We start from the raw sequence: 6,741 nt of genomic DNA, 5'->3' as shown, positions 1-6,741 counted from the left end.
TGATGAGGAAGGCCCTCGACAGGCCGCATGACGTGGGGAGGGGCGACGCGGTCAGTCGGAGACGAGGTCGACGTGACCTCGCTCGACGCTCTCGTCATCGCTGTCGCTACCCTCCTCATCAATCCCGCTTGAACAGGAGTCTTCATCGTCGGAGGAGCTCTCCAAGCAGCACTTCAGGCAAGTTCCAAGATCTCCAAAGACCTTGACGGAGAGCAGGCCGCCCTCCATTAACTTGAAGTAGAGGACAAGCCCAGCCGTCAGGCTGTGGACACGAGCGAACGTCTTCCATCCACGACAGAGGTACATGACGTGAGGAGCGGGGAAGTCAACGTCGACCCGCGTGCCGCCGTTCCCGCAGCCCCTCATGTGCAACTTGAGGGTCTGGGGTGGATTGAGCTCCATCTCCCGAGCAAATGGGGTAGGAGACGGAGGCGGCGACGCGGTGGCCGGCGCAGCCTGATGAAGAATTCACGGGGCTGGTCCCTGACATGGCCCTCCATCGGGGGAGGCATCGCTGGCGGAGGCGAGGCCGATGTGCCACCCCGTCCCCCTATCCCCCGAGCGCCACGGTGACCTCAGCGTCGCCCCTCCCCCTTCCTCTCGTGGCCGGCTCCACCGCCACGAGCTCTTGGGAAGGAGGGGCACGCTGACGAGCAGCAACCCTCGCCGCCACCGTCAAAGGGCCGACACCTCCTCTCGCCATGGCAGATGGAAGAAAGGAGCCGAAGTGAATGGAGATGAATTATGAAAGGATGTGGGATGCCATCCCCCTCCCCCTCCTTATAAAGGAGCAGGGTCGGGGCTCGGCTGCCCCACTCGGCCAATCCGGCCCTCGGGGGCGCAGGGGATCGGGACCGATCCGCTGCCCCAATCAGCGGTGGCCCAGTTTCCCGCCTCTACCGCCTGCCACCTGCATGGGGGACACGTGGTGGGCAAGCAGAATCGAAGGGACATGTGGGGCGACCGTTCCCCACCCTGTGATCGTGGGGCACTAACGCCTTAAAGACCACGACCCGAGTCCGCCCAAGTAAATGTGCCGGGCCTCTACGCCTCCCTCTTTTTATGGGGAAGGCGTGAGCCGCCTCTTTTCCCATTAACTATGATGTGACACATGCGTGCGGGAACCGCCCCATGCATGACCCCCACGTCACGCACGCCCCTCCACGTCGCGTAGGTCGTGGGGAAGCGCAGCAGACGAGAAGTTACTGTGGTAAAATCCGCCCCACCTGGCCGCACAGCGTTCTGGGCCTAGCCCAACAACGCATCGCGCTTATGTGTGGCCCAGGCCCGGGGCTCCTGTCAGTGTACAAAAGTAGGGGCTCTCCTTTTGACCCCTTTACTTGTGCACGGGGCAGTCAGAGCCGCGCCCGCGGCCACACTTAACAAGGCAGAGGAGGGAAGCCGGAGGGAAACTGAAGCATAAGACAATCAAAGCAACGCCAAGGCCAGAAACACTAAAGAACAAAGGAGCAAGGTGGACTCCCCCAGCGAGACCCTTGCCGGGGTGACCTCCACGGCCCCGGCAAGAGCCTTGCCGGGGCAACTTGCCCAACACCAGCAGAGCGAGCCATCCTTGAGCCCAGGAGTTCCAAACACCGTCGCCGACTACATTGGAACCAAGGCTCGGGAGGTGATGACCCACAAGTATAGGGGATCTATCGTAGTCCTTTCGATAAGTAAGAGTGTCGAACCCAACGAGGAGCAGAAGGAAATGATAAACGGTTTTCAGCAAGGTATTCTCTGCAAGCACTGAAATTATCGGTAACAGATAGTTTTGTGATAAGGTAATTTGTAACGAGCAACAAGTAATAAAAGTAAATAAGGTGCAGCAAGATGGCCCAATCCTTTTTGTAGCAAAGGACAAGACTAGACAAACTCTTATGTGAAGTAAAGCGCCCCCGAGGACACATGGGAATTATCGTCAAGCTAGTTTTCATCATGTTCATATGATTCACGTTCGGTACTTTGATAATTTGATATCTGGGTGGACCGGTGCTTGGGTGCTGTCCTTACTTGGACAAACATCCCACTTATGATTAACCCCCATTGCAAGCATCCGCAACTACAACATAAGTATTAAGGTAAACCTAACCATAGCATGAAACATATGGATCCAAATCAGCCCCTTACGAAGCAACGCATAAACTAGGGTTTAAGCTTCTGTCACTCTAGCAACCCATCATCTACTTATTACTTCCCAATGCCTCCCTCTAGGCCCAAACAATGGTGAAGTGTCATGTAGTCGATGTTCACATGACACCACTAGAGGGATGACAACATACATCTCATCAAAATATCGAACGAATACCAAATTCACATGACTACTAATAGCAAGACTTCTCCCATGTCCTCAGGAACAAACGTAACTACTCACAAAGCATATTCATGTTCATAATCAGAGGGGTATTAATATGCATAATGGATCTGAACATATGATCTTCCACCAAGTAAACCAACTAGCATCAACTACAAGGAGTAATCAACACTAGTAGCAACCCAGGTACCAATCTGAGGTTTGGATACAAAGATTTGATACAAGAGATGAACTAGGGTTTGAGATGAGATGGTGCTGGTGAAGATGTTGATGGAGATTGACCCCCTCCCGATGAGAGGATCGTTGGTGATGACGATGGTGATGATTTCCCCCTCCCGGAGGGAAGTTTCTCCGACAGAACAGCTCTATCGGAGCCCTAGATTGGTTCCGCCTCGTGGCGGCGGAGTCTCGTCCCGAAAGCTTGCTTATGATTTTTTCTCGACGAAAGACTCCATATAGCAGAAGATGGGCATCGGAGGGCCACCAGGGGGCCCACGAGGCAGGGGGGCACACCCAGGGGGGTAGGGTGCGCCCCCACCCTCGTGGCTGGTGGGTGGCCCCCCTCTGGTACTTCTTGCGCTCAGTATTTTTTATATATTCTGGAAATAACTCCTGTGAAGTTTCAGGAATTTTGGAGCTGTGCAGAATAGGTCTCTAATATTTGCTCCTTTTCTAGCCCAAAATTCCAGCTGCCGGCATTCTCCCTCTTTATGTAAACCTTGTAAAATAAGAGAGAATAGGCATAAGTATTGTGACATAATGTGTAATAACAGCCCATAATGCAATAAATATCGATATAAAAGCATGATGCAAAATGGACGTATCAGGAGGCACCTCTGTGGTGACATGCAGATCTTTGTCAAGATCATGAACACGCAAAATCAGATGAGGACCAGAAGACGATGACCCCCGGCGAGATCCTTGCCGGGGACGACCGCGACGCCACGGCAAGACCCTTGCCGGGGGCCCGGCAAGACCCTTGCCAAGGATACGAGCAGGGCCGCAGCCAGGCCCGCGTCTACCAAAGCTCCACCGTCGTCCCTAAGCAGCTGCTAGCTCAACCAGTGGGGCGGGCATCTGTGTGGCGACGAGCGGCCTGTACACCGACCCAGCAAGCACCTGCGTGGTGGCATGCAAGTCTTCCTGAAGGCTCCATCACCACGCCAGCCTAGCAGCCAGCCAACATGGCGCCATGACACCTCGTTAGCTCAGACGCGTGTCGAAGCCAGGCGTGGCGGCGACAACTGGGACGTGCTTCCTTGCCGTCCCCGATAAAGTGAGAGGGGCACGTCGGCAGCGCATTAAATGCTTTGTCCAACGGTGCCATAGGATAGACTCATCCACTGTACATCTTTCCACCTCCTGTGTGCCACGGTGGCAAACCCTTTTTCCTATAAAAGGAGGCCCGAGGCGACCAGGAGGAGGATTTCGATCTTTTGGGCAAAGTTGCACCCCGTAGCTAGCTCAAGAACACAAGAACACTCTCAATACTTCCACCAAAGCAGGACTAGGGTATTACACATCTTTGCGGCCCGAACCTGGGTAAACGATCTGTGTGCTTCCTGTCAGACCCGCTCTTTTCACAAACCCGCACCCGCCAACCGTAGAAGGGATCCCAGTGATCCCATAGGTGTCGATTTCGCCCGACAGTCTATGATTCTTGGAAGACCCTTTTTGAATACTACAGGGGCTGTTATTGATTGCAACAAAGGCAATGTCACTTTTCATGTTAATGGTAATGAGCATACGGTACACTTTCTGAGGAAACAACCTCAAGTCCACAGTATCAATTCTATTAGAAAAATTTCAACAATCACTATTGGAGGTTTTGAATTTCCTCTTCCTACTATCAAGAAGAAATATGATATTCTTATTGTTGGGGATGTGCATATCCCCGTTGAGGTAACCTAGTGTTATTCGAAAATTCTCTGGTTTCATGTTATTCGAAATGAGGTTGTTAACAAGACCTGATCAACCTTGTTAGTGGATTCCTTTTGATGAGCATGAGATGGATGAAGTTTGAAGGCACGACCTTCTGTACCCTCCTTTTACTTTCTGTTATTTATATTAAATAAAGCAATAATAGTATTTTCTGTCTGTTTTCTGAATTATCTATGCAATAAAAAATACCCCAAAAATAAAAGTTCTCCAAATGCCCTGAAATTTAAATATGATTTTTTTCTAGAATATTCGAGAATATCTGGCACTGAGAACACAACAGGGGGAGCAGCCACGTGCCCACGAGGGTGGAGGGCGCGCCCCCTGCCTCATGGACCCCACGTGGGTCCCCTCCACTTATTCCAGCCACCACACACTCCTTCTTCCTCCCAAAAAAATCATTAGCCAGCTCAAACCCGAGTTCTTGCTCATCTTGCTGCCATTTTCGATCTCCTTGCTCAAAGCTCCATTCACAAAACTGCTTTAGGGGATTGTTCTTTGGTATGTGACTACTCCAATGGTCCAATTAGTTTTTGTTCTAGTGCTTTATTTATTACGAATTTTTGCTGCTTAGGTGACCCTGTTCTTGAGCTTGCATGTCAAATTTATGCAGTCAAAAGTAGTTTTAATGCATGATATGGCCTCTAGGCACTTGTAGGAGTAGTTGCTATCAATTTTGTTGAGTATGGTTCACTTTTATTTTAAGTTACTAAAAATTTCAGAAATTTTCAGAAAAAGATGAAGATATTTTTGAGGGGCTCATCGAGCCGAAGCTCGAAGGATAAGCAAAGTGAAGAGAACAAGAAGCCCAAGTATAATCTCCCTCGTACTGGGGAGGTTCGGCCATGTGAATGGCCTTGTGATGAGTTCTTGAAAGAGGATGGGATTCATGAAGATTTTTATCATTTGGCTGAGAATGCAGGCCTCACCGCCTTCCTCCACGACCATGGTGAACAGTACCTCTTACTCACCAATATCTTTGTGCAAAATTTTCATTTCCATGCTAGGAGATCAACACCTGCGGTGTAATTTTATTTATATGATGAGCATAAGGAGATGTCACTTTATGATTTTTGTCGGGTCTGTTTGATACCCTTTGAGGGAATCATAGAGGAACCACATTGTAATGATGTGGAGGGATTTATTGATATGATTCCTGTTGGGGAAACGAGGAAAGTTTACGATGCGAGAATCACTAGCATACATTTTCCTGTTCTATGCTACTTCGCAATATTTGCTAGTAGATGCTTAATTGGTCACGGGAACTGTGGGAACCTTAGTGCTCCTGATATTGCTATTTTGTGCCATGCCTTGTTTCATGATACTACTTTCAGCTTAGGCGTTGTTGTTGCTAGACGGTTAAATCTGAACCGTACAATGGTCCCCATCCTCGGAGGCATCTTTGCCTCGCGCCTTGCTGCACACATTAACATACCTATCAGGCATTACGAGAAAGAAGAAAAGTTGATGCCTCCTATTGCTCTAGGTTATAAGAGTATGGTAGCACATGAGTTTATTGTTAAGGATAAAAATAAGACACTCAAATATAAATTGATATTTGACAAAAAATATTGTGAGTTTATTACCTTGCCTGTGCCCTCTTTGTTTAACATATTTTCAGGCTTATACCTTGTTCTGTCGGAGGACATTCATGCCCACCGGAGCCAGATGTCAGCTGCAGAGCCGGAGCCACCATCTGACCCTCACCGTCAGTCCGTTTACCAATGGAATCCGGAGGAGATCGCCAGCCAGTGGCAATCTGAGGACCCTTCTCAGTACGACCCCAACTACAGTTTTGATCCATGGGCATAGACCAACTTAGGCCAAAAGCCTAAGCTTGGGGGAGTACGTATCTCTCACCGACATTACATTCATGTTCACATACTCATGCCAGTTGTCGGTGCTCATACTTTTTCATTGTATCATTCATGCTAGTTTATCTTCTTTTTAATCTTTCTTCTTGTGTGTTTGAAAAACCTTAATAAAAACAAAAAAAATAGTTGTAGCTTTTAGTTAGTTTACTTTTCATGTCTGTAGTAGTAGTAATCAAAAGAAAACCCAAAAAGATTTCTTGTTCTTCTTTTGCTTGTTGGGAGCTTTCCCGTGTAAATAATTTTATTTCTTTTCTTTCCTTTGGGGTCGAGAGGAGAAGACCATAATGAAAATGCTGAGTGGCTCTCATATGCATTACAGTTGATCTAACAAAGAGCCCATATTACCTTGTCTTTTCTCTTGAATTGAATGCTTGCATATTCCAGCTTAGTCCAATGCATGTGCACTATTATTATTATCCACACTACTTGGTCGTGCAAGTGAAAGGCAATAATGACGATATATGATGAACTAATTGAGATGATAAAAGCTGTATGAACTTGACCTCTCTTATTTTTATAAATATGATTAGTTCATCGTTCCTGATTCGGCCTATTATGAATGAAACATGTTTGCAATGACAATTAGAGATTGTAGTTGCTTATGCCATGCTTAAT

This window comes from Triticum urartu, chromosome 3, assembly GCF_003073215.2.
Source record: "Triticum urartu cultivar G1812 chromosome 3, Tu2.1, whole genome shotgun sequence".
In the NCBI taxonomy this organism is placed as follows: Eukaryota; Viridiplantae; Streptophyta; class Magnoliopsida; order Poales; family Poaceae; genus Triticum; species Triticum urartu.
The sequence above is the reverse complement of the archived record's forward strand: the minus strand, read 5'-3'. Positions refer to the sequence as shown.